The sequence below is a fragment of the Triticum aestivum genome, chromosome 4B (genome assembly GCF_018294505.1).
Source record: "Triticum aestivum cultivar Chinese Spring chromosome 4B, IWGSC CS RefSeq v2.1, whole genome shotgun sequence".
Taxonomy (NCBI): Eukaryota; Viridiplantae; Streptophyta; class Magnoliopsida; order Poales; family Poaceae; genus Triticum; species Triticum aestivum.
This window is the reverse complement of record NC_057804.1, coordinates 360,631,489-360,652,125: the sequence shown is the minus strand read 5'-3', so window position 1 is coordinate 360,652,125 and position 20,637 is coordinate 360,631,489.

Sequence of the window (20,637 nt, the reverse complement as noted above, 5' to 3'; positions counted from 1 at the left end):
ACCTGAGCATGAACAGGAACAGATCCTATGCAAGTGTCACTCCAAGGCATATGGAGGATAGCACGCTGGAGATAGAACTACACATAAGGTATTGCAATCCGTTTTTTATTGGCCTACTCTCTTCAAAGATGACCGTAAGTTTGTCTTGTCTTGTGGTGAATGTCAAAGAATAGGTAATATGAGTAGACGTCAAGAAATGCCTATGAATTATTCTCTTGTTATTGAACCATTTGATATTTGGGGCTTTGATTATATGGGACTGTTAGCTTCCTCTAATGGGTATACACATATTTTAGTTGTTGTTGATTACGTTACTAAGTGGGTAGAAGCTATTCCAACTAGTAGTGCTGATCATGACACCTCTATTAAGATGCTTAAAGAAGTTAATTTTCCGAGGTTTGGAGTCCCTAGATATTTAATGACTAATGGTGGTTCACATTTTATTCATGGTGCTTTTTGTAAAAATGCTTGCTAAGTATGATGTTAATCATAGAATTGCATCTCCATATCACCCGCAGTCTAGTGGTCAAGTAGAATTGAGTAACAGAGAGCTTAAATTGATTTTGCAAAAGACTGTTAATAGATCTAGAAAGAATTAGTCCAAGAAACTTGATGATGCAATATAGGCTTATAGAACTGCATATAAGAATCCTATGGATATGTCTCCATATAAAATGGTTTATGGAAAAGCATGTCACTTACCTCTCGAACTAGAACATAAGGCATATTGGGCCATTAAAGAGCTCAATTATGATTTCAAACTTGCTGGTGAGAAGAGGTTATTTGACATTAGCTCACTTGATGAATGGAGAACCCAGGCCTACGAGAATGCCAAACTGTTTAAAGAAAAAGTTAAAAGATGGCATGACAAAAGGATACAAAAGAGTGAGTTTAATGTAGGTGATTATGTGTTAACTTTCAACTCTCGTTTAAGATTTTTTGCAGGAAAACTTCTTTCTAAATGGGAAGGACCTTACAATATCGAGGAGGTCTATCATGCCGGGGCCATAAAAATCAACAACTTCGAAGGCACAAATCGGAAGGTGGTGAACGGTCAAAGAATCAAACATTATATCTCAGGTAATCCTATAAATGTTGAAACTAATGTTATTGAACTCGTAACCCCTGAGGAATACATAAGGGACACTTTCCAGAATGTTCCAAACTCCGAAAAGGAATAGGTATGTGGTATGGTAAGTAAACCGACTCCAAAACAGTTCTAATAGCAATTTTTCTCCGTTTTGGAATGTTTAAGAAATAGGAAAATAAGAAGTAGTCCGGGAAGGACCCGAGGCGTCCACGAGGGTGGAGGGCACGCCCTACTCCCTTGGGGTGCCCCTGCCTCGTGGGCACCTCGTGTGCTCTCCGGACTCCGTTTTTCTTGCACGATACTTATTTTTGTCAGTAAAAATTCATTATATAATCTCCCAAAGGTTTTGACCACCGTACCACGACGAAATCCTCTGTTTATATTTTGAGTTGTTTCTGCCGCAGAATAGAGCAATATGTCATCCCAGGATTCGGAGGGAGAAAGCTATGCAGTTGATTGCCTTGCAGATGCTAAGGTCTATGGGGACTGGGAGCATTATGGCTGGACCAGTGAGGAATAAGAAGACTACGAGCCTAAGGGAAAGGAGGAGACAAGCTCAGATGAAGATGAAGTCCCACTACCTCAACCTAGGGACATGCATGTGGAGTTTAAAAAGTCAAGCCTCCCTGATAGGGCAAAGAAACCAAAGATCGAGTTTATCCCTTTTCGTCTCTTGCAGGAGAACAAAGAGGAACTATGCAAAAGGATATTAAGCCTTGAGCAGGAGATCGATGATCTAAGTGAGCAAAATTCCATCCTTAAGCGCAAACTGAGTAAGAAGCCTACATCACCAACAACTCCATCATCATCACCTCCTAAGAGGGGGACATAAACACATGGGTATGGGCACTCCCCTTGGCAACTGCCAAGCTTGGGGGAGGTGCCCCGGTATCGTATCACCATCACACTCCTATCTTTACCGTTTTTCTTAGTTCGACCCTTTTGGTAATATCTTGATCTAGTAGAATAAAGTGTTGGTATGATTTAGTTTTGAGCTTTGCCTTATGATCCCTCTATGTAATCGAGTCCATGAGCTTTATATAATAAAGATTAGTGTTGAGTCAAGGGCTTTGCTATTTTTCTATGATCTTGAGGGAATAAAAATAAAAGAACGAAATCAAGATATCATATTGATCTTATGGAGAGTAACGACTTCACATATAAAGAGTATGATGATTAAAAGTTGTTGAGAGTTGACAAACATAGTTTTGGTCATTGTTGCAATTAATAGGAAGTAATAAAGAAAGAGAGGTTTTCACATATAAATATACTATCTTGGACATCTTTTATGATTGTGAGCACTCATTAAAATATGACATGCTAAAAGAGTTGATGTTGGACAAGGAAGACAATGTAATGGGTTATGTTTTCTCATATCTGAATTAAAGTTTATTGTCATGGATCATCCAACATGTTGAGCTTGCCTTTCCCCCTCATGCTAGCCAAATTCCTTGCACCAAGTAGAGATACTACTTGTGCTTCCAAATATATTTAAACCGAGTTTTGCCATGAGAGTCCACCATATCTACCTATGGATTGAGTAAGATCCTTCAAGTAAGTTGTCATGTTGCATGCAATAAAAGTTGCTCTCTAAATATGTATGACTTATTAGTGTGGATAAAATAAGCTTTATACGATCTTGTGATATGGAAGCAATAAAAGCGACGGACTGCATAATAAAGATTCGTATCACAAGTGGCAATATAAAGTGACGCTCTTTTGCATTAAGATTTCGTGCATCCAACCAAAAAGCACATAACGACCTCTGCTTCCCTCTGCGAAGGGCCTATCTTTTACTTCTTGTCTTACATTAAGAGTCATGGTGATCTTCACGTTTCCTTTTACATTTTATCATTTGGCAAGCACCTCGTGTTGGAAAGATGTTGATACATATATCCAATTGGATGTAAGTGAGCATGAACTATTATTGTTGGCGTTACCCTTGAGGTGAAAGGTTGGGAGGCAACACAATAAGACCCTATCTTTCTCTCTGTCCGATTAAAACTCCATAACCATAAGTATTGCATGAGTGTTAGCACTTGTGGAAGACTAAATGATAGTTGAGTGTGTGGGCTTGCTGAAAAGCTCTTATATTGACTCTTTCCGATGTTATGATAAATTGCAATTTCTTCAATGACTGAGATTATAGTTTGTTAGTTTTCAATGAAGTTTCTGATTCATACTTGACATTGTGAATAGATTGTTACTTTAGCATAAGAAATCATATGACAAGATTTATATATGTTGCTGTTATAAGAATGTTCATGATGCCCTCATGTCCGTATTTTATTCTATCGACACCTCTATCTCTAAACATGTGGACATATTTTTCGATATCGGCTTCCGCTTGAGGACAAGCGAGGTCTAAGCTTGGGGGAGTTGATACGTCCATTTTGCATCATGCTTTTATATCGATATTTATTGCATTATGGGCTCTTATTACACGTTATGTCACAATACTTATGGCTATTCTCTCTTATTTTACAAGGTTTACATGAAGAGGGAGAATGCCGACAGCTGGGATTCTGGGATGGAAAACGAGCAAATATTCGATACCTATTCTGCACAAGTCCAAAAGTCCTAAAACTCCATGAAAGTCATTTTTGGATTTAATAAAAAATACTGAGCGGAATAAATACCAGAGGGGGGCCACCCACTGTCCACGAGGGTGGGGGCGCGCCCTACCACCCTGAGCACGGCCCCTGCCTCGTGGGCCCCCTGGCAGCCCTGCGGTGGCCATCTTCTGCTATATGAAGTCTTTTACCCTGGAAAAATCATAAGGAAGCTTTCGGGACGAAACTCCGCCGCCACGAGGTGGAACCTTGGCGGAACCAATCTAGTACTCCGGCGGAGCTGTTCTGCCGGGGAAACTTCCCTCTGGGAGGGGGAAATCATCACCATCGATCCTCTCATCGGGAGGGGGTCAATATTCATCAACATCTTCACTAGCACCATCTCCTCTCAAACCCTAGTTCATCTCTTGTATCCAATCTTTGTACCAAAACCTCATATTGGTACCTGTGGGTTGCTAGTACTGTTGATTACTCCTTGTAGTTGATACTAGTTGGTTTATTCAGTGGAAGATCACATGTTCAGATCCTTTATGCATATTAATACACCTCTGATTATGAACATGAATATGATTTGTGAGTAGTTACATTTGTTCCTAAGGAGATGGGAGAAGTCTTGATATAAGTAGTCATGTGATTTTGGTATTCGTTCGATATTTTGATGAGATGAATGTTGTCTCTCCTCTAGTGGTGTTATGTGAACGTCGACTACATGACACTTCACCATTGTTTGGGCCTAGAGTAAGGCATCGGGAAGTAATAAGTATATGATGGGTTGCTAGAGTGACAGAAGCTTAAACCCTAGTTTATGTGTTGCCTCGTAAGGGGCTGATTTGGATCCATATGTTTCATGCTATGGTTAGGTTTACCTTAATACTTCTTTTGTAGTTGTGGATGCTAGCAATAGGGGATAATCATAAGTGGGATGCTTGTCCAAGAAAGGGCAGTACCCAAGTACCGGTCCACCCACATATCAAATTATCAAAGTAACGAACGTGAATCATATGAGCATGATGAAAACTAGCTTGACGATAATTCCCATGTGTCCTCGGGAGCGCTTTTCTCTATATAAGAACTTGTCCAGGCTTGTCCTTTGCTACAAAAAGGATTGGGCCACCTTGCTGCACCTTATTTACTTTTATTGCTTGTTACCCATTACAAATTACCTTATCACAAAACTATCTGTTACCAATAATTTCAACGCTTGCAGAGAATACCTTACTGCAAACCACTTGTCATTTCCTTCTGCTCCTCGTTGGGTTCGACACTCTTACTTATCGAAAGGACTATGATAGATTCCCGACACTTGTGGGTCATCAATTTAACATACAACATTCCTTTTGAATAAAGTGTGTCCAAAATTATTTTAGAATTTCTACATATATACAACATTACAAAGTTATATGGAGGAGTATGAACGTTAATTTGCATTGAATGGTGCCCACAATGATATTTATTCTGCACTGTGAATTTGTATATTTTTATACTATATATAAAGCTAGTCATAATAAAGATAAACGAAGAGCATGTCTCTCTCCATCGCATCCACCCTCTCTACGCCCCTTTTACATATGCACACAAACTATCTCCAGGTCCTCTAAAAGTAAGCCCCCAGCACATTCACGCATGCTTCATCTTTCTCTCACGATATATACAGTGACAATCATTGTATTTGAAGCGAAAGCACGATACGTGCATTGGACTTCAGAATCCACTCATTACGGTCACCATTTACATTTCGTGGTTATTATACAGTCACGGGCTCACCGTACAGCTTTGTATTTGCTCAAGACACGACTAGTTGACAAGTTAAACGCTCCATGTGGCACCTCTAGTGTTGCATCAATTTATCTCACTACCATTGGGCCCACCTGTCAGCTTGTATCTAGTCTACACTCTTATAAAAAACAGAGTTGGTGATGATGGTGTGCCTACCATCCTACAATATAGGTCGTCCGATCTATATCTGATGGATAGGAAGGAAACTATGGCAATTTTGCAAAAAGATACCCACACACCTCTCCACATTTGCAAATAAGGCCTTCCCTCGTTCATCCTTTTCTCTCAAAAGATAAACTGGCCATACAAATGCATCTTGATGTTACGTGCAACGCACGGGCATCTTGCTTGTAAGAATGAAAACAAACGACAAAAAAATATTGGACGGTGGTTCGAATACATGACCGCGGGCACAGCGGACAAGGTGGCCTTGTATTGGTGTCGGGTGGTAGGTGCGACATATGCCAACGGGTGGCTTATCATTGTGGGAGCCAGTAAGACATCGCCGGTGCCTGGAAATGGGATAAGGCGAAGACATGCACGCCGGCGAATCTTACCCAGGTTCAGGGCTCTCCTAGGAGATAACACCCCTAGTCCTGCTCTGCGGGGTCTCCGCATGATCACTAGATCAAAATGAGTAGCTACAAGGGGCTCCTTGAGCAGTTTTGCTAGAGGAAGAAGAAGGGCAAGGCTAGCTCTCCTCTTCTCTCTATCTGGTGTCTAAAACTCTAAGAGATCAACCCTTTGCATGGGTGCCCTAGGGGGTTTGTATAGGCCTACCCCCAGGGGTACAATGGTAATCCGGCTGGATGTGGGTACAGGCTGTCAGTGTTTGTAGTCGCCGTCTTCTCTGCCGGCCGCTGGGGCCCACCGACTGGTGGGTCCCGCCGGCTGCCGGCCTCTTGGCCGACAGGATGGGCCCACCGCCCGAGGGTCTGGTCGGCTGCTGGTTACTGTAGCCTTGCTCCTGGTGATGATGGCTTTGTCGAGGTAAGCATGGCTATAGTGCCACCGCCTGGCGGGCTTCCACTATAGTCTTACCCCGTCTTATCTCCTTAATGGTGCACAAACTTCCAGGGTGGGGGTGGGCCGACTGCTAGGAGCCGGCCTCCCCTCGGGCCGACTGGTCAAGCTCGGACACCTTCTAGTATCTCTCTGGCAGGAGGGGCCCGCTGCCTGTGGGTCGTACTAACAGCCTGTCGTCGGTGATGTCATGGTCAACGTGGCAAAAGTGTCGCACCAGACAGGGAGTGGCCGCCCCGTATGGTGCACTGTGGCCACGCTTGCTCTGGGATTCGGGGGTGGCAGGCTTCACTGTAGCCACGCCCTATCTTATCGCTGTTATGTGGGTGCAAACTTTGAGGGTGTGAGTCAGGCCGCCTTCTAGGAGTCGGCCACTCTGGTGGCCGGCTGCTAGGAGTCGGCCCTCTTCAAAAGAGCTCTTAGAGCCTTGCTGCCTTCCAGCAACTAGCTGGTGGGATGGTCGGCCTAGAGAAGGCGGCCCTGCGTCTTAGATATTTGAGGGCTTAGTCGGCCCGATATTTTTTGAAGAGCCAAGGGGAGCCAGTTAAGCTACCCGTGGTCATTTACTCCGACAGTAGTCGCCGAAGCTGGTCGGGCTTCATGGCTGAAAGGGGGACGAGAAGCCTGAGCAGCTTCCTATCTTGAAGAGCCTATAGCTAGGAGCCGGCCTTGATCAGTCGCGCTTGGAGTCTAAAGGCAGGAACCAGCTGGCGCACGCGCGCCGGGCGGCGGGCCGGCCGCCCACCGTCCGCGCGCCACGTGGCACCCTTCGGCTGGACCATCCTGCCAGCCCACACGCGCGACGGGACGTTGCTGCAGGCTGGGGCCCGCCACTACCATGCCTCAGCCCATGCACGGATCCTCTGTGGCCGAGGCGGACGGTTTGCATTCCAGTGGTAGTTTCCGCATGCTGTTAAGGCGCAATAATTGTTTGTCATGGGGGAGTTGGCGTAGTTAATCCCACGTCCCCCATGTCTCGCCCCCTCGGCTTCGTCGCACCGAGGCTATAAATAGGGGGAGGAGGGGGAGCGGTTGACGCACGCACGCTTGCCCCCACTCCGCCATCCTCTTCTTCTTCTTCCTCTCTGTCGCCGTCGTTGTTCACCGCCGCGCTGCTCCACTGGCCATCTTGCTACGTTGTAGCTTCTCTGCTGCGGGGTCGCGCTCTCACCGTCACCGCACTTTCTCCGCCAGCCTCTCACCTTCATGGCGTGTGCTGGAGCCTGGGACGGCCCCAATGTCCACGAAGATCACATTGATTTCCTCCGCAAGACGCGGCGGCTCCCCGGCGAGGACTCTATGAGGGTCCGCCACGCGCCAGAGAGGGAGATCTCGCCGGTGCCAGAGGAGGGAGAGTGCGTCATCTTCCGCTCGCACTGCCTATGCGGCCTCGGCCTGCCGGTGAGCGGCTTCTTCTGGGCCTTCCTCGAGTTCTACAACCTCTAGCCGAAACACCTCACCCCGAACACGGTGGTGCTGCTGTTCGCCTTCGTCACTCTGTGCGAAGCTTCCTCCGTGTCCTCCCCACCATCAAGCTTCAGGGGAAGTTCTTCTACTCCAAGCTCGGCACCGTCGTCAAGAGCGTGCCGGCTCAATGCGGCGCCTTCGTCACGGTGCGGAGGTCGGCGGCCAACAACCCATTTCCTCCCATCGCGCGGATCCAGTCGGTGAAGATGTGGCAGCAGCCGTACTTCTATGTGAAGAGCATCTTCCCGGAGGGCGACTGGGTCAATCTGCCGGCTTATGTAGCCGGCCCGCTGGCTGGGAAGTGGCCTAACTGGTCGTATCGGGCCAGGACGCTGGCGGCGGCTCCGTGTGTTGATCAAGTTAGAGGGCCTGACCGGGCCCGACTTGCTGACAGCCTTCATGGCGCGTCAGGTGCTCCCGCCCCAGGGCCGCCCGCACATGATCTATCAGATGAGCGGACACCAAGACCCAAGCCGGCTGTGCACCAAGGAGATGCCTCACGCAGAGGTAGATCACACGGTGAACTACCTTGCGAACTGCAAGCTCACGGAGGAATGGTTGTTCGGCAAGGAGCCGTATTCACACGTCGATCCCCCGCCTATGGTAAGTTTCCTTTTCTTCTTCTTTCTTCTGTTATCGAGTTGTGCTTGGCCAACTTGACCAATTGGCTTGTGGAACAGAGCCCTCCCTCCAGCCGGCAGCCGGCACCGCGGGGCTGGAGCGTCAATTTCTCCCCGACCGGGCAGAGAGCGACGTGGATGACCCCGAATTGGGGGCGGCCACCTTGGAAGAAGACGCCGTAGTAGTAGGCGACGAGGCAGGCGGCTCAAGGCTTGGAGATGGCCTTGAGGACTGGCCAGACGACAACGAGGGAGAAGTCGCCCCACGTCGCCAGCCGACATCTGATCAGTAGGGCGCGAGCTCGTCTGCCGCATCGGCTGCCCGAGGCGGTGCGCAGAAGCGCCAGGCCGCACCGATCCTGTTCGGCAGCCAGCCAAAGAAGCCCAAGGGCTCGGTTGCGGTGACCAAGCGGGACAAAGCGGCCGCGAAGGCCACCCGCTTCCGCAAGGTGGTGAAGGAGCCACAGATGGTTTTTGCGTAAGTACCGACTCCCTCACGTATTGTTTTCTTCCTTCTTGCCGCTGTTCTTCTGATTTTTCTTTGTCTTGCTTGGTTACAGAGCTCCGCTCTCTCTTGAGCGGTCTGTCGCTGCCTCCGTGGTTGGAGCGGCGGGAGGCTCCACCAGCGCCCACCGCGTGGACCCTCACGGCGAGCTTCAGGCGGCGATGCAGCGGGACGTGCGGGACGTGCGGGAGGCGGAGCAGAAGAGGGCGGCTGCCGCCAAGGCAATGCATGAGGCGATGTAGGAGGCGGCGAGGGAGCAGGCCGACACGGCGACCAAGGCCCAGGCGGATGCCGCAGCCGCGGCGCAGGCGGAGGAAGCCTTGCGCAGCCAGCCTGCGTAGCTCTCATCCCCCTCCGCTCCGTGGCGCCTCAGATCCCGGTGGTGCCGTCTGAGGGAGCCGGTGGCCACCAGCTGGTGATGGAGAGGGGGGAGGGTGACGTAGTCGCCCCAGATAAGGAGGTGGCTGCGCCAGCGCCGACTGCGGCGGACCAAGGCGGCTAACCCAGCGCGCCGCCTATGCCACCGGCTAGAGGCGAGCCGGACGTGAGGGCGGACCTCGTGGTCCGATCTCCGGCACGCCAGCGCGCAGGGAAGGCGGCCTCAGCGCCGAACCCGCAGAAGGTTGCGGGCTCAAGCTCGTCGGCTCAGGAGTTGGCGCTCGCCGGGGTGGACGCTGGGTGGTGGGACGGCCATGCTGAATGCGGCGGCGCAAGACGTTCGAACCCGGGTTCAGTCTCAGGACACCGCGCTGAAGAACTACAACCAAGAGTTCCTGGCGACGCGGTCAGCCATCCGGGTAAGGTTCTCGCTTTTTGCTTCTTGTTCTTGAATTCTTCCGTGGGGGCGCATCAAAGCTCCCACTGGGTGTAGTCATCGAGTTCCGAGTCGGCTGCTGAGCAGGCGGCTTGGAACTTCTTAGTAGACTTCGGGTGCTAACTTGTCCTTTTTTGTTCGTTTGTCCCTTTTGCAGGACTATCATAACCTCCATGCGGCCGCCTTAAAGTCCCATGCCCGGGAGCTGACTCAGAAGACCGCCGACTTGTCCGAGAGCCGGAGTCAGTGCTCAATCTTCTATCTCTTGTGGGGGCGCGTCAGCGCACCCACCGGGTGTGGTCCCCGAGATTCGGGCCGACTGTAGAGCAGTCGGGCCGAATCTTTTCTAGGGACTTCTTTGTTATTGTTGGCTCTTCTTTGCCATCTTTGTAGAGGCCAATGCCGACCTGTGGCAGCAACTGGGTGAAGCCCAAACCGTGCTGCATGCCAAGGAGGCCGAGTGCAACGCTGTGGCCCAGGAGCATGACCGTCTGGCCAAGAAGCTGGCCGACCAGGAGGAGAGCCATAAGGCGGCCCTGAAGGGGGAGAAGGACAGCGAGGCCGCCCTCCGAGCCGAGTACAAGACCGAGGCGGCGAACTGGGCCGAGTCGAGGCAGGCGCTGAATGATGGCTACGACCATATTGAAGACATGGTCGACGATAAGCCGCCTTCCTCTTCGTCCCTTTGTTTTGCCGCCTACTGATACGTCTCCAACGTATCTATAATTATTGATTGTTCCATGCTATTATATTACCCCTTTTGGATGTTTATGGGCTTTATTTTACACATTTATATCATTTTTTGGACTAACCTACTAACCGGAGGCCTAGCCCGTATTGTTGTTTTTTTTTGCCTATTTCAGTATTTCGAAGAAAAGCAATATCAAACGGAGTCTAAACGGAATGAAATCTTTGGGAGTGTGATTTTTGGAACGAACGTGATCCGGAGAACTTGGAGTGCAAGTCAAGAAGCAAACTAGGTGGCCAGGAGATTGGAGGGCGCGCCCACCCCTCCTAGGCGCGCCCCCTATCACCTGGGCCCCACGAGCGGCCACCGACGTACTTCTTCCTCCTCTATATACCTAAATACCCCAAAAACATCCAGGGAGCCAACGAAAAACAATTTCCACCGCCATAACCTTCTGTATCCGCGAGATCCCATCTTGGAGCCTTCGCCGCCGCTCTGCCGGAGGGAGAATCGACCATGGAGGGCTTCTACATCAACACCATAGCCCCTCCAATGAGTTGTGAGTAGTTTACCACAGACCTTCGGGTCCATAGTTATTAGCTAGATGGCTTCTTCTCTCTTTTTGGATCTCAATACAATGTTCTACCCCTCTCTTGTGGAGATCTATTTGATCTAACTCTTTTTGCGGTTTGTTTGTCGAGATCCGATGAATTGTGGGTTTATGATCAAGTTTATCCATGAGAAATATTTGAATCTTCTCTGAATTATTTTATGTATGATTGAGTTATCTTTGCAAGTCTCTTCGAATTATCAGTTTGGTTTGGCCTAGTAGATTGATCTTTTTTGCCATGGGAGAAGTGCTTAGCTTTGGGTTCAATCTTGCGGTGTCCTTACCCAGTGACAGAAAGGGTTGCAAGGCATGTATTGTATTGTTCCCATCGAGGATAAAAGATGGGGTTTATATCATATTGCTTGAGTTTATCCCTCTACATCATGTCATCTTTCTTAATGTGTTACTCTGTTCTTATGAACTTAATACTCTAGATGCATGCTGGATAGCGGTCGATGTGTGGAGTAATAGTAGTAGATACAAGTAGGAGTCGGTCTACTTGTCACGGACGTGATGCCTATATACATGATCATGCCTAGATAATCTCATAATTATTCGCATTTCTATAAATTGCTCGATAGTAATTTGTTCACCCACCGTAATACTTATGCTATCTTGAGAGAAGCCACTAGTGAAACCTATGGCCCCCGGGTCTATATTTTATCATATAAGCTTTCAATCTACTTTTATTTGCATCTTTACTTTTTGCATCTATATTATAAAATACCAAAAATATATTTATCTTATCATATTATCTCTATCAGATCTCACTTTCTCAAGTGGCCGCGAAGATATTGACAACCCCTTTACTGCGTTGGTTGCGAGTTCTTTGTTTGTTTGTGTAGGTGCGTGGGACTTTTGAGGAGCCTCCTACTGGATTGATACCTTGGTTCTCAAAAACTGAGGGAAATACTTACGCTACTATTGCTGCATCACCCTTTCCTCTTCAAGGAAAACCAACACAAGCTCAAGACGTAGCAAGAAGGATTTCTGGCGCCGTTGCCGGGGACGTCTTCGCTCAAGTCAAGACATAGCAAGTACCCATCACAAACTTATCTCCCTAGCATTTACATTATTTTCCATTTGCCTCTCGTCTTCCTCTCCCCCACTTCACCCTTGCTGTTTTATTTGCCCTCTCTTTCCCAATCTATCTCTCTCTTTTTCGCTCGACTTTTTCTGTTTGCTCGCATGTTAGATCGTTTACCTTGTCATTATGGCTAGTCCTCCTATCCTTGTTATTACTCCCGAACATGAAATTCTCAATTTTAAGCAAAGGGAGGGAGAAAATTTAAAACATGCTTGGCATAGAATTTGCAATGCTCAAAATAGATCAACTAGGAAGCTTTCTACTTCCATTCTTCTTCGCAATTTTTATGTAAGCATTACTCCTTGGAATAGATGCATTCTTGATACTGTTACCGAAGGGGATTTGTTGAGTAGCCATACGTTTGATGCTTATAATGCTATGTTAGATTTGTTTGGCCCACCACCTCTTTTGGTTAATGGAACTGTTTTAACTTTAGAACATGTTATGCAACGGCTTGAGATTATTCAAAATAAAATTGCCACTTTGGGTTGACTGAAAATTTGGATAAAAAGATACATAATCACATTACCCAATATGGATCTAGGGTTGGAGTTACTTTAAAAAATCTAAAAGAGAAAGAACCTATAGTTAATAAAAAAATAGATCTAGATTCTGCTAGAATCGGTAAACTTGAGGATATCATTACCAACTTAGATTCAGTGTTTTCTTCCATGAAAAACACTCCAAAACCCTCTACCAAAACTGCCAAATTTATTTATGTTCCTAAGAATAAGGGTGAATCTTCTAGTAAGGGAGACGCGGATCTCAAATCCATAAGTGTTTATCCAAATTGTCTCTCTATCGTTAAGGAACCTTTTGCTACAAACGAATTTCTTGAATTTTTGCCTAAAGGTTTAATCATTGCTAAAAAGGGAGAAACCCCTACAGATTATAAGTCCTCTATTCATGAATTGAGTGCCAAAGATGGCACTACTTAGATCTATCTTCACTTTTATTTTTTAGAAAAAAAGCGAGAGCCCGACTTTATAGATAAAGCCACCAGGTAGAGTCACAACCATCACATGGCACTACATAGGTTTAACAGAAACGGCTAGGAAGTATGGGTACAAGGCATCCAGCCTATCATGGCGCGCAGGCCAGCCAAACGAGCAGCCAAACCACTAAGAAACCGTCCTCCTGGAGCACCGCAGCAGAGAAGAAGCCATAGATTTCATTTTGGATAGCATATCGTCGAACGCCTCTAGGTCCCCATCCTTAGTCAATGATCTCCACTGCTGCAAAAAGACATTGGCTTTAAATAAGCAACTGACAGGGTTAGCTGGGAAAATGTGTTCAATAGTGAACTTGTTTCTAGTAGTACATAGCGACCAACAAATCGCAGCCCGGCCCACCATGAACACCCGCTTAGACCGGCCTGCAAGAGAATTAATACAATGCCGTAGATCCTCAAAAGAGGATGGGTTCCAATTAACATGAAGCCAAAGTCTAATGCAACTCCAAAAGAATTTAGCCAAAGAGCACTGGAAAAGGTATGCTCGGTATTCTCAAGGGCACTGCACATCTGGCAACTGTTAGAGCCCGGCCCGTTCCTCTTCTTAATCTGGTCAACCGCTGGTAGTTTGCGACGAAGAGCTTGCCAAATGAAGATTTTAATCTTAGGAGGGATGCGGGCAGACCAAATGTATTTAAACTTGTCAGTACGACCACTAGCGATAAGTTTCAAATATGCTGACTTAACAGAAAAACGCCCCGAAGCGGAGTGGAGCCAAATAACGGAGTCCTCTTCCTCCGAGAGCAGGGGGAAGCGGGCAGTAAGGCGTTGCCAGTCTTCCAACTCCACAGGGGAAAGAGAACGCCAGAAATCTAAAACCCAACCCTGAGCCGAGAGCTCAAAGATAGAGATCTCGGGATTAGCACAAAACGAAAATAGATCGGGTGAGCCACCGCAAGCGTGGTGTCCCCAACCCATCTGTCTAACCAAAAACGAGTAGATTTACCCTCTCGAACAACGAATTTCACAAGGGACCGGAAAATTAGTCTAATACTAACAAGCTAACGCCAAAATTGAGAGCCACCAGAAGTGGGTGCGAACATAGGGCTCGAGGAGGGGAAGTATTTAGCTTTGAGAAGGTTAAGCCAAGCAGGGCGATCATCAAGGAACATAATCTTCCACCACCATTTAAACAAAAGGCATTTATTCATGAATCTGGTATTAATGATGCCAAGGCCCCCCATGTTCTTAGGTCTACAAATGAGATCCCATTTAACCATCCCATATTTGCGTTTATTATCGGAAGAATTCCAGTAAAAGGCACCCCTATGCTTATCGAAGCCCGAGTGAGTCCCTTCGGACAGAAGATAAAAGCCCATTAGAAACATCGGGAGAGAGGAGAGGCAAGAGTTGGTAAGGGCAACCTTGCCCGCATGAGAGTTATAACGGCCTCTCCACGGCAAAACTCTATTGCCAACTTTAGTCACAGCCGGGGCAAAATCTTTGGCCAAAAGCTTAAGAGGGGAGATGGGTAAGCCCAAATATTTGAGAGGAAAAGATCCGAGAGAGCAGTTCAAAAGCTGGGCCACCCGCTGCGCTTCCGAGATAGGTACCCCAGTCATAATGACCTTGCTCTTAGAGAAGTTGATTTTAAGGCCCAACAGAGCTTCAAAGCAGAGAAGAAGAAATTTTAGATTCGTGATGGAGTTGTCATTAAGTTTAACCATGATGATGGTGTCATCCGCATATTGTAACTGAGAGATGCCATTAGGAATGAGGTGAGAGCTAACAGGCGAAATGTGACCAGCAGCCGCAGCCCGAGACAAAATGTGAGATAGAGCATCGGCCACAAAACAAAAAATCGAGGGGGACGCCGGATCTCCTTGTCTCAAACCCCTACCATTCGCAAAGAAATTACTGGTCTGGCCATTGACAGCCACCGCCGTGTGGCCCCGAGTGACAAGTTGCATCAGACGGTGAACCACCGAACCATCGAAGCCCTTGGCCAGCAAAACTTGGCGAAGAAAGTTCCAGCTCACCGAGTCATACGCCTTTTTAAAATCAAGCTTAAGGACCACAACCTTGGTGTTCTTACTACGAAGGTCATGAATTATCTCGTGTAAGCAAAGCACCCCGTCCAAGATGAATCTCCCCTTAATGAACGTAGATTGGAAAGGGCTAATGACCCGATGGGTGATCGGAGAAACCCTAGTAGCCATGCCCTTGGCAGGGATCTTAACAAAATTGTTAATCAAAGCAATGGGCCTAAATTGGGAGATCAAGTCAGCGCCTTTGACTTTAGGGATGAGGGTGAGTACTGCGTAGTTAAGTCTCGAGATGTCAACAGTCCCCAACCAAAAACCTTGAGTTATAGCCATAATTAGGCCTTTTAGCTGAGGCCAGAATTGCCCGAAAAAAGGAATGGAAAAGCCGTCGGGACCTGAAGCCGCATTAGAGTTGGTAGAACAGATTATCTCGAAAATTTCCTCTTCCGTGGGTGGGATCAACAAACTGTCATTATCAGCGTTCGAAAGTTGATCAAGAGGAGACCAGAAGGACGAAGCCATCTTAAAGCCTAACTCAGGTTTAGCCGCTAGGAGGTTAGAGAAGAAATAAACCACATGACGCATAATCACCGGGGGGTCAGATAACCTGACACCGTCTATAATAAGGCTATCAATAATGCATCTCCGACGTATACCGTTAGCAATAGCAAAGAAGTAAGACGTGGGCGAGTCACCCTTTACGGTCCAGTTGATAGAACCACGCTGTTTCCAATGCACTTACTCCTGCCTATGAATGCCCAATAGTGCCTCTTCAAAACCATACCGAGTTTGCCATTCATTCGAGGACAGCCCAGAATTATCCGTGCGTTCGTCCAGAACGCCAATTTGAGCCATCAACCTGGATTTGTCACACCTTGACTCAGCGTAGTGGTTTTTGGACCAACCTCTAAGGAATCTATGAAGGAAATAAGAGCATTGATGCTAGTCATCCATCGGGCCAAAAGAACGGTGAGTAGAAGAAAGGAAAGTCAGAATCTTTTGTGCACCAACTCATTGAAACCCTCCACTTGTAGCTAGGACGCATCAAACTGAAACCTCCGGAGACCCACTAGGAGCATTCCATCATCTAGAATCAGGGGGTGTGATTAGAGCCAACACAGGCAAGGGCTCTAAGACTGACACGGGGGAATAAAGAATCCCACATAGGACAAACAAAAACCCTATCAAGAACAGAGCGGATGTGGGGAGTTTGATGGTTAGACCAAGTGAAACGGGCTCCAACCCTAGGAATCTCACGAATAGCCGTGTCCCTAACAAAAGCATTGAAAGCATCAGCCAAAGGCCAAGAGAAGTTAGATGAGCTCTTGTCAGAAGGGAAACGAAGCAGGTTAAAGTCGCCCCCATCAAGAGGGGTAGCTGGCATGATTCAATTTTAATACTAATCTCGTCCAAAAAAGCAAAAGACATCGCATGGTCAGCCGGACCATATACCACCATGATTTCCCGCAAGGAATTGAGAGATCGAAGAGAAACCACCATGCTAGCCCAAAAAATCCCATGGTCAAAAGCCAGAAAATTGAAAGTATCTTTTTTGGAACCAAGCAGAAAACCTCCCGAATGATCAACTGAGGCCACAAAGTTCTAATGAAATCTGTCTATCCCAGCAATGGCCGATAATTCGCTCCGAGAAAAGGAAGATTTGATAGTCTCGACAAGGCCAATAAATTCTACATTTACAGACCGAACCAAGTCTTTAAGTTGGTCCCTGCGCCCCCTAGCGCCGAAACCTCTAATGTTCTAGAATAAGGCCTTCATCTATAAGACAAGTTTTTAATACGGAGACTCGAACTGCTCGGCGCCATGCAGGATTTTGCATGCTTCCCTGCCCCACGTTTAGAAACCAACGGGGAAGCTTGACACCTGTCATCTCCCCCCTCGTCCCCACCGGCCACAACCAGTGGGGCACCCGAACCCACCCAGCCTCCTTGGCTTTCGCAATATCAGCCTGGGCTATTTCATTCGCCCTAATAATACCAAGAATAGGCGAGGGAGATCCCAAGCTAGAGTCTAAGCAAATACCCACATCATCTAAAATTTTGAGCAAGTGATCATCAGATTGTGAAGGAAGAACTAAACACAGAGGAGAGGGAACCGTGGGGAGGGAGGGGGAGGGGGCTAGGAACGAACCTGAAGGGGGCAGATCCCAAGCCGCAGCACGCCGAGCAGCCCGATCGGCCACCCGCTCACCACTGTTGGAGACGCGGCCGCTCTTGCGAGACATGGAAGCAGGCGAGCACACAAGCACAGGGCAAGCACGACTGGGGGAAGCCACAGCAGAGGACGGGCCCGAGGCCGTACCCAGATCAGCATCGAATTTCGGCAGAGCCCGGCCGCGGACTACCCAGAGTCACCAGAAGCACGGCTCATGGCGGAGTATTTCTTGACAGAGGATTTCTTCTTCTTCTTGGACACAGCGGGGCCATCCAGGGGTAGATCTTCAATGCCAGAAAAGGAGGGAGAAGCGGGATGGGCAGGGAGATTGGAGCACACCGTCGAGAAAGGCGTGCCCTTAGCCCCACCAGAGGCTGCATCCCCACCGCCCAAATCAGGCACCGAGTCCTGGGCCCCCCTGCCAGCAGGCGCATTCTCCTTTAGCATCTCCTGATCTTCGGGAGAAAGTCCATCCCACTCCGACTGGGTGAAACGAGGATCGGTCCCATGCATGGAGACGTCGGGGCATTCATCCCCATCTTTGCTCCTGTCGCCCTTGCCAGAGGCCCGGGGCGGGGGAGGAGGAGGAGGCGACACCGGACCCGAGGCCCCCTCCACCCACACCCAGAGCCGAAAGCCACCAGCCGCAGGGAAGACGTCAATGGTGCCACGGATGCACAGTGGGCCAACACACAAACCCGAAGCCGGGCCGGCCCCAGGATGGCCAGAGAATCTTGGTCCACTTCAATAGGTTTCCTGATGAGAACCCCTAAATCCATAAGGAACACCGTGGTGCGCATGTTAGGAGGAACATCTTCAACCGGCACCCACACATCAGACAAAGAAGAAATTGCCTTGGACCCGTTAGAAGCAGCTTTGACCGAGACCACAAGTTGATTCTGAGGCAGCGTGAAGCTAGTGCAAGAGGAGATCATACGGAGGCTCTCTTTGGAAGGAAAAGTCGCGGCAAATTCGAACTCAGAAAGTTGACAAATTTGCCAATCCCAACCACCCTCATCCCATAGCTAAAGTTCGTCAAGAATGGTCTGGGGAGAAATGTGTTTAGCCTTGACGGAGATAATGCCAACATTGGACAGCGACGGGATATGGGCTGCCTCCGGGATCCCCCTATCTAAAGCAAAGAAAGAACACCCAGGGAGGCCGGTACCATAATGAACAAAAACGGGAGGCTTGACACGATACTGACAGTCCACCATTAGGTGACCGTCTTCCCTGCAAATGAGGCAGAAGGGAGGGTTTTCACACCGAGATTGGAAATGGCCGGGGCGGTGACACGCAAAACAGGTGAGGATGGGGTTGGAGACTTTGGATTGGGGAGGGATGCGACCAGAGCCACGAGGAGGAGGAGGAAGGATATCGTCACCAGGCGTAGCAGGCCAAGATCCGGAGCCCCGCCCAGTAGCAGGACCGACAGGGCAGCGAACCGAGGCCCCCGACGCGCCTCGGGGAAAGAAGCGGGACAGCCCACCCCCAGCCACCACCAGAGCCCACGACGGCGCGCCACCCCGGGAAGCAGCACCCAGCGGAGGAGACGCCTGGGTTGGCCCCGACGAGCCCGCCCTATTGGCCGCCGCCGCCGACTCCCAGGGATCGACCGCAGCCGAAGGAGCACCGGACATGGGGGGGAGAGGATCCGACGGGCCTGAACCAGAGGCGCGGGGAGACACGCCAGCCGCCGCCTCCGACGACCCCGCCTCCGGGGCGAGCGAGGCCTGAAGCTTCGCACGAAGAGCCGCCTCGTACTCCAGATTCGCGGCCGCCTCGCCGGAGCCATCACGCCCCCGCTTCTGCCAGGAGACCACCTCACTGGAGGATGCACGAGAGTGATCCATCGCAGCCACCCTCGCAAAGGAGAGGGAGAGGGGAGGGGGAGGAGTAGATCTGGTGAAGCACCGAATGGGTAGACGGTGTCAAAACAGATCTGGGGAGGAGGCAGGAAACCCTAGAAATGGGGGAACCGCACCCCTCTGCACCCATAAGTACCCTGACCGAGCCAGGCCCAGCTCGATACAAGGCCTCATTGGAGGGGTGGGCTGGACTTGGGCCGCCCACGGCCCAGAGACCAAAGAAGGAAGGGGGGACTCAGAAAAGGACGCCAAAGCCAACACCAAGACCGGCCCACCAAGCCCAGCAGCACCCACTAGGGCCCACACCACAGGCGGGGGAACCAGCGCCACCCCTGATCCCAGATCTAGGGTTGGCACCAGCGCCAACGCCGCCGGAGGAATGGAGACCGCATCCAAGGGCGAGCAAGCAAGGGGACCCGCCGGAGAGCAAGACGCCGACGGCGGTGCAGCCCCATCCACCCCAACGGACATCAGCGGGACTGCAACAGGGGACCAGCATGAAGCACTCCGACGACCACGCGAAACGCGGCGCCACCCATCCACCTCCAAGGCAGGCCCGACGGGCCGCCCCCGCCCCCGGGCGCGAACTTACGCCGGCGACCCGCCGCCGCAGCCATAGGGGAACAGCACACCGGGGCCGGGCGGGGAGGGGGAGAAGGAGCCTCAGAATCTGACCCGGAGCCATCCGAATCAAGCTCCCAAAACTTATTAGCCCGGAGAGGGGCGATGTGACCAGAGCGAGAAGGGGATACCAGAGAGGAGAGGGGAACGGCACGCGACGCCGGAGCGGAGCCCGGAGGAGTCCGCGGAGGGGAGGGAGGAGGGGAGGTCGCACGGGGCAGGGACGCTGCCGGGACGGAGCCAGAAGCAGGCGTTGCCACGAGGGGGAGGGGGAGAGGGGGGAGAGGAGAGCCATTCAAAGAAAAAAAATCTTCTCGCTCATTGGTAACTTTACTTGGGGCGTTAAACGATAGCGCTAGTTGGGAGGCAACCCAATTTTATTTGTGTTTTTTGTTTTTGTTTATGTTTAGTAATAAATTTTGCATCTACCTTATGTTTAGATGTGTTTTATGTTTTAATTAGTGTTTGTGTCAAGTAGAACCTATAGGATAGCCTATGGTGATAGTTAATTTGATTCTGCTGAAAAATAGAAACTTTGCGCGCACAAAATTAATTTTGTTAAATCACAGTAATGTGCTTTTGCGTTGATTATTTTTTCTGCTGATCAATAGACAAATTGTCCAGGATTTCCTATTTTGGTAGGATTTTTAGAGTTCCAGAAGTTTGCGTTAGTTACAGATTGCTACAGACTATTTTGTTTTTGACAGATTCTGTTTTTCGTGTGTT